Source organism: Astatotilapia calliptera, chromosome 3 (assembly GCF_964374335.1).
Source record: "Astatotilapia calliptera chromosome 3, fAstCal68.1, whole genome shotgun sequence".
Classification (NCBI taxonomy): Eukaryota; Metazoa; Chordata; class Actinopteri; order Cichliformes; family Cichlidae; genus Astatotilapia; species Astatotilapia calliptera.
Genome location: NC_137424.1, coordinates 3,794,507 through 3,802,468, shown reverse-complemented (window position 1 = coordinate 3,802,468; position 7,962 = coordinate 3,794,507). Strand labels below are relative to the sequence as shown.

General features: G+C 49.5%; 1 long non-coding RNA gene across 1 annotated transcript; it reads right to left on the bottom strand.

Annotated features, from left to right (window-relative positions):
• Positions 1-2,258: 2,258 nt before the first annotated feature.
• On the bottom strand, positions 2,259-2,607 carry LOC145425141 (uncharacterized). The gene is made up of 2 exons (XR_013905809.1): positions 2,486-2,607; positions 2,259-2,337 (listed from the first exon to the last, which is right to left on the bottom strand). It is a non-coding gene; the product is annotated as an uncharacterized LOC145425141 (long non-coding RNA).
• Positions 2,608-7,962: the final 5,355 nt, after the last annotated feature.

Here is a 7,962-nt window from a genome sequence, read left to right as displayed (position 1 = left end):
ATGGGGTTATAGTGGGCCGCCTGGAAAAGCGTTTCCCGGCGGCCCTGCGGCACCAACAACTGGGTGTGTGTTTCCTCTGTCTGAGTGTCACGACTCACTCGATATAATCGGTCGTTTAATAAGACGAAACGCGGGTAGGTCTGCGCGGCCTCAGGGCGCACCACATGACCATCAATAGCCATCACTTGGTCAAAGGCTGAGCGTAGGGTGCCGTCACGAGACTGCTCCAGTGGGAAATCACCCATGGGGGACACTTCCGGGGCCGGCGGGACGTCCCGTGAGGGACCCGCCGGCTCCTCCCCCCCGGAGTCAGTGTCGGACGACCCCGCGTCACCGCTGAACGCCGCGCACACGCTACACCCCGCTTCCGGTCGTGATCGCACCCCCGCGTACTGCCCCAGTAGCTGATGAAACCCCGGCCAATTGGTACCCAGAATCAGGGGGTGCGACAGGCGCGGGCTAACCGCCGCCGTTACTCTATGCGTTTTGCCCTTATACTTTAATAACAGCGGCACTATGGGATACCTGTGAATGTCACCATGCACACACCTCACCTCCACCCATTCTGCCTCCAGCAATGCCCCGGGGCGAACCACGCTTTGGTGTACGAGGGTCTGCGTGCAGCCCGTGTCCACCAACGCCTGGCGTATACCCCCTCGAGTCCTTACCGGAATACTGTATGTCCCTCCTGGACCGGGGGAGGGTGCTGGGGCGCCAGCAACACGAAACACCTGCCCCACTTCCATAAGCGGACAATCCCTCCTCAGGTGCCCCGGCTGCCCGCACTTCCAACACTCCGGCCCCGGCGTCTGTGCTGCTCTCCGTGGCTCGGGGGCGGCTCCACTTGGCTCGGTTCCCCTGGACGGCACCAACGCCGCGAAAGGGTTAGTGGGGCTCAGCGCCGGCAGCCGTTCTGCCTGCCCTGGTGTCGGCACACGGCGCCTCGGGGCCGGCACTGGGGCCTGTTTGTTCGGCCTCCGCCCGGCGTCCCCGGGTTCCCCTGCTCCAGCGGCAAGGTGGTCCTCCGCCAGCGTCACCGCTACCTCCAAGCTTGCGGGCCGGTGGCACCGGACCCATCTCGCCGTCTCCGCTGGCAATCCCTCCGTGAACTGCTCCAGCACCACCTTGTCCACCAGCTTCGTCTCCCCCTCCGATGTCCCCGGTTGCAGCCAGCGTACCGCCGCGTCGCGCAGCTGCCGGGCCCAGGCGAATGGTCGGTCCGTTGTAGCCAGCCGACAGGCCCGGAACCGCCGGCGGTGGTCTTCGGCGGTGAGCCCCAGCCTGTCCACCACCGCCCGGCTCACGTCCGCGAAGCTGCTCCTCGACGCCGGAGGCAGGCTCAGGGCCGCTGTTTGTGCCTCCCCGGAGAGCAGGGGAAGCAGCCGCGGAGCCCACTCCTCCCGCGGCCATTGGCAAGCCTCCGCCGTGGCACGGAAGGTCTCCAAGAAAACCTGTGGGTCGTCCCCGTCCCCCATCCGGGGCACCGTCACCGACAGTGGCGAGGGCTTCGGCGTGGCAGCGGCCCCAACCAGCCGCTCCAGAACTTGTGTCTGTCGGTCCGTTTGCTCCCGCAGCGCGGCCAGGTGGGCACGCTGGTCGGCCGCCTGATCCCGGCTCATCGCCGCCATCTCCGCCAGCATCTGCGCCAAGTATTGCAGGGGCTGGGCGGGTGGCGTGGCCTGTGGGTCGGACATTTCCCCACCGGCACTATCCTGGGTTTCGGCACCACTTGTGGAATACACCAGGCACAAATACACGCACACGCAGGTGTATACTGCCAATTTCCACATTTATTGATATGTTATGTTTTGACAGCTGACACAGTCGCACAGCCTGACAGCTCACGAGCCCAGCTGATCTCTCTCTGGCCGCTCCTCCTCGTCTCACTATAAACACAGGTGAGGGAGACCATCATCAGTCCATAAACACCATCAGCTGTTCTTACCGGCCTCGCAGCGCCGCCCTGTTGAGCCTTCCGCTCCACTCCTCCCCTGCAGCTGCGCCCGGGGCCACGCCTCCGCCACAGATGTACACTGCCTTGTTGGTATATATGTATCAATCTGATAAAGTTAAACCTACACCATTCTCCCTATTCGGGATTTTAAACAGTACATAGCGGAAACAAAAAGACTGCTTGGTAGAGTTAACCTCCTGAGCTATCTACAACACATGGTAGAAACCTGAAATTAAGACCAAGAACACTAGAGGTGAGACATGATCATTAATTAATATTAAAATTAATAAATGACAGATTTAGGGATATTTTCATAAAGTATTTATTTACCAAAACAATAGAAAACAGCATGGTAGCACAATATATTTTGTTAACACAGCAACCTTTAAATATGAAAGGAGACAGAGAAAGAAAGGTGAGAAAGAAGAATAAGAATAACACTTAATTGAGTTTTTGATGGCATTTTACACACAGTACTAATACAGTATCTAGAAAATATGGGAAAATACTGGCATCATATACAGTACTTACTTCTGAAGAAATTATATGGGACCCTGAAAAACAGGACACAAGTGAAAGGACAAAGAACTGTGAATGGCAATTGATGGACTTGCTCAGATGATCACAGTACTGGCATCTTTATTCCAGAAAGGAATTAGAGGAATCATATACACTAGTACTTACGTTGATGAACTTAAAAAGTTGAATGGTCTCGAACCTCTTAAACAAACAATGTATGATCAGACCCTGACAAACAGGACAGAAAGGAATAAAGATTAGATGAATATTAAAATCTATAAAGGACAGATTATGATTGAATTGTATCATCAAAGACTATTCACTCATCAATAAAAGGTCACCTACAACACTTCCACAGCAGCAACACTGAACATATCTTAAGACATGGAAACCTTTATGAAGTGAAAGGACAGACAGTGAAGGTTGAGAAAGAATTGTACTTAATAGATTTTTTCAGACGATGACAGTACTGGTATGCTTACTCTAGAAAAATGGTTGAATCATATTCCATATAGTACTTACTTAAAATGAACACACTTCAGTCCTCCTAAAATGACTGACAGCATCTGAAATGAAACAATGACAGATTAAGACTGTAAGAATATATGTTTATAAATGCCTAATACTCCAATCTCATATTTATTCTATCTATTAAGATGGACAAATTCTAAGCATTTACCAATCACTTGACTTGTTTGAAGTGAAGGTAGATACTAAACGTATTCATTTAGGCAATAACAATAAAGCTGAATTTAATATTAACAATAGATAATTAGGAATGTTTTGCTCATTTTTATTTCACCTCACCAGGTTACAAAAGGAGCTTTCTCAGCAGGTCACTCTTCTCAGCTACCCTGTCAATGACCATGTCAGAGTCCAATGACATGAGAATGTCCTTTTCAGTGGCCATCAGCACAAACATCTCCAGCTTGTTTGCAGACAGGCTGCTTCGGAGTCTGCTTTTATTGAACTTGAGTGTAGAGGATGTTCTTTCACAGGCAACCTGAGTGAGGGAGAGGGTCAGCAGGTACTTGTATGCCAGCCCAAGGAGACGATAGGCATCAGACAGCATGTTGAACCGCCGAGTATTTGATAGCAGCACAGTGGGCAATTTTTGCAAGAACCACAGCTTTCGGTCACAATTTCAATTTCTTCGTCCCATTCTTCAGATCTGTCCTTTGCTGTTCTGGTCGTGTACTCATCTACATGTGATGTCTTAAGCCTTTCCCACTGTTCAGCAAAACGTTTCAGTTCTGACTGAAGGTTATTAACTGTAGCCCTGCTGTCAAATTTAAGTAGACAGACGCTGAGGTTCTGAAATGCATTACTTGGAAGAGAAACTGTTCTGACCTGGCTAAACTTCCTGGGGTCCAACCATGCCAAATCGGCAAGAAGAGGGCCATGTATGACAAATCGTCTGTGGATTGCTTCAATAACTGTGTCCAGGATGATGTTGTGCACTTTCACCTCATATGATTTCTCAGCATTGATTTGCAACTCATCTTCAGGCATCTCTCCGGCCATGCCTTTTCTCCTTTTGGCTCTCTTTTTAGGTAGTTCAGCCTCCACTTCCATGTCTGTGTTGTTCTCCCTCTCCTCTAGTTTTTGATTTGTCTGTTTCACAAATGTGTCTGCAGCTGTCTTCACAGTTGGAAAGTCCCTGGCAATACTTTTGAGGCCATCTTGTGTGGCAGTCACCATATGATGGGCAGAGAGAATGTCCATCCCCTTTGACTGGAGGTACTTTGACAGAGGAGTTGTTGCTCAAACACTCTAAGAAATATCTGTGCTGTTAACACAGTTTCATGCCTCTTTAAAGCCTCGTGCTTTGGCACGAACAGCTGGCTTTTCTTTTTCCCTCTTTTCAATGGCTTCCATCGTCAGCACTACATCAACGAAGAGGCCATCATCTGGTTTTCCAAAATGTCCAAAGATTTTCTGGAGGGCATCATGCTTGGCCCACCACCGTGTCTCACCTATTGGACTGAGGCGTCTGTGTCTTGTGTTTTCGGTTTGTTTCTCCCACAGATGAACCCTGTGATAGGACTCCTTGATGAACACAGCTATGTCATTAAGTAAATTAAAGAGTGATCCACTTTCAATGACACTTTGTGTTATGTCAGCAATCACAAGATTAAGTATGTGTGCATAGCACCACACATGCACATGAGTTGGAGACTGGGCAGTCATGAGTGCTGAAAAGCCTTTGTACTGGCCCTGCATATTTGAAGCACCATCTGTTGCATTCCCAATGCACATGGCCTTGTCTAGATTCAGATGCTCTAAAACTCCGGAAAGCAAGTTTACAAAGTACTGCCCCGTGGATGCTTCGCACCTCACTATGGAGACAAGCCTCTCCTGCACAGACTCAGTAACATACCTGATGATTACTGAACACTGATCATAACCTGTGATGTCTTGGGTTGTCTAGCTGAACAGAAAACATCCCAGCTTTCTGGACATCACTGGCGATGCTCTCTTGAAGGAGATGGCCAAGTGCATCAATCACTGAGTTGACAGTTGTTTTGGAGAGTAGGGTGATGAGAGATCCTCTACCTCTTGATCCACTGGTCTGATGCAACTTCTTGCTTTTTTCAATGCAGTCATTCAAATGTTCTCCAAGGCACATATCATACTTGCCTAATAACACAATCAGTTCCAGAAAGTTACCATGATCGATGGTGTTATCACCTAAAGTGTATGCAGCCTCATTCTCCACATGCCTATAGCTGAGTCCCCTCTTCCCAAGTACTTTGATCACATCCACTATACGCTCTAAAACTTGCCGTCTGTTTTTCACTTGTGCTCTGTGAGCTGACAACTGACTGCCAGCAAACAAGCTCCTGATGTTGCCTTTTGAGCACCTTAAGAAAAAAGCTTCAGCACAGGTCTGGTGTGTATTGCTCTTTTCATGCTCCTCTGTGCGCAGATGTATATGTCGCCAGTCACTCATGCCTGTTATAAATGTGCTGGTGTCAGTCAGCCTTGCAAATGCCAGACACACAAAGCAGAACAATAAATGGCGTTCTTTGCAATAAGTAAGCCACTTCCTGTTGGTGCCATCTTTACAGCTGAACACCCTCATCACAACTGCACTGCTACTGTTCTGCTGTGGGTGGTAATCTAAGAAGGCCCGTAATATGGCAGGTTCAGGGCGAGCAAAGTAATCGATGCCCTGGCTCTCTCTCTCTCTTGCTCTTCCATCTCTCTCTCTTGCTCTTCTCTCTCTCCTGCTCTTCCATCTCTCTCTCCTGCTCTTCCATCTCTCTCTCTTGCTCTTCCATCTCTCTCTCTTGCTCTTCTCTCTCTCCTGCTCTTCCATCTCGCTCTCCTGCTCTTACATCTCTCTCTCCTGCTCTTCCATCTCTCTCTCCTGCTCTTCCATCTCGCTCTCCTGCTCTTCCATCTCTCTCTCTTGCTCTTCCATCTCTCTCTCTTGCTCTTCCATCTCTCTCTCTTGCTCTTCCATCTCTCTCTCTTGCTCTGCCATCTCTCTCTCTTGCTCTTCCATCTCTCTCTCCTGCTCTTCCATCTCTCTCTCTCCTGCTCTTCCATCTCTCCCTCTTGCTCTTCCATTTCTCTCTCTTGCTCTTCCATCTCTCTCTCCTGCTTTTCCATCTCTCGCTCCTGCTTTTCCATCTCTCTCTCCTGCTCTTCCATCTCTCTCTCTTGCTCTTCCATCTCTCTCTCTCTTGCTCCATCTCTCTCTCTTGCTCTTCCATCTCTCTCTTGCTCTTCCATCTCTCTCTCTCCTGCTCTTCCATCTCTCTTGCCCTTCCATCTCTCTGCTGCTCTTCCATCTCTCTCTCCTGCTCTTCCATCTCTCTCTCTCTTGCTCCATCTCTCTCTCTTGCTCTTCCATCTCTCTCTTGCTCTTCCATTTCTCTCTCTCTTGCTCTTCCATTTCTCTCTCTCTTGCTCTTCCATTTCTCTCTCTCCTGCTCTTCCATCTCTCTCTGCTGCTCTTCCATCTCTCTCTCCTGCTCTTCCATCTCTCTCTCTCCTGCTCTTCCATCTCTCTCTCTTGCTCTTCCATCTCTCTCTCTTGCTCTTCCATCTCTCTCTCCTGCTCTTCCATCTCTCTCTCTTGCTCTTCCATCTCTCTCTCTTGCTCTTCCCTTTCTCTCTCTCTTTCTCCAACTCTCTCCTGCTCTTCCATCTCGCTCTCCTGCTCTTCCATCTCTCTCTCCTGCTCTTCCATCTCTCTCTCCTGCTCTTCCATCTCGCTCTCCTGCTCTTCCATCTCTCTCTCTTGCTCTTCCATCTCTCTCTCTTGCTCTTCCATCTCTTTCTCTTGCTCTTCCATCTCTCTCTCTTGCTCTTCCATCTCTTTCTCTTGCTCTTCCATCTCTCTCTCTTGCTCTTCCATCTCTCTCTCCTGCTCTTCCATCTCTCTCTCTTGCTCTTCCATTTCTCTCTCTTGCTCTTCCATCTCTCTCTCCTGCTCTTCCATCTCTCTCTCTTGCTCTTCCATCTCTCTCTCTCTTGCTCCATCTCTCTCTCTTGCTCTTCCATCTCTCTCTTGCTCTTCCATCTCTCTCTCTCTTTCTCCATCTCTCTCTCTTGCTCTTCCATCTCTCTCTTGCTCTTCCATCTCTCTCTTGCTCTTCCATCTCTCTCTTGCTCTTCCATCTCTCTCTCTCCTGCTCTTCCATCTCTCTCCTGCTCTTCCATCTCTCTCTCCTGCTCTTCCATCTCTCTCTCCTGCTCTTCCATCTCTCTCTCTTGCTCTTCCATCTCTCTCTCTTGCTCTTCCATCTCTCTCTCCTGCTCTTCCATCTCTCTCTTGCTCTTCCATCTCTCTCTCTCTTGCTCTTCCATCTCTCTCTCTTGCTCTTCCATCTCTTTCTCTTGCTCTTCCATCTCTTTCTCTTGCTCTTCCATCTCTTTCTCTTGCTCTTCCATCTCTCTCTCTTGCTCTTCCATCTCTTTCTCTTGCTCTTCCATCTCTCTCTCTTGCTCTTCCATCTCTCTCTCTTGCTCTTCCATCTCTCTCTCCTGCTCTTCCATCTCTCTCTCTTGCTCTTCCATTTCTCTCTCTTGCTCTTCCATCTCTCTCTCCTGCTTTTCCATCTCTCTCTCCTGCTTTTCCATCTCTCTCTCCTGCTCTTCCATCTCTCTCTCCTGCTCTTCCATCTCTCTCTCTTGCTCTTCCATCTCTCTCTCTCTTGCTCCATCTCTCTCTCTTGCTCTTCCATCTCTCTCTTGCTCTTCCATCTCTCTCTCTCTTTCTCCATCTCTCTCTCTTGCTCTTCCATCTCTCTCTTGCTCTTCCATCTCTCTCTCTCCTGCTCTTCCATCTCTCTTGCCCTTCCATCTCTCTGCTGCTCTTCCATCTCTCTCTCCTGCTCTTCCATCTCTCTCTCCTGCTCTTCCATCTCTCTCTACTGCTCTTCCATCTCTCTCTCCTGCTCTTCCATCTCTCTCTCTCTTGCTCTTCCATCTCTCTCTCCTGCTCTTCCATCTCTCTCTTGCTCTTCCATCTCTCT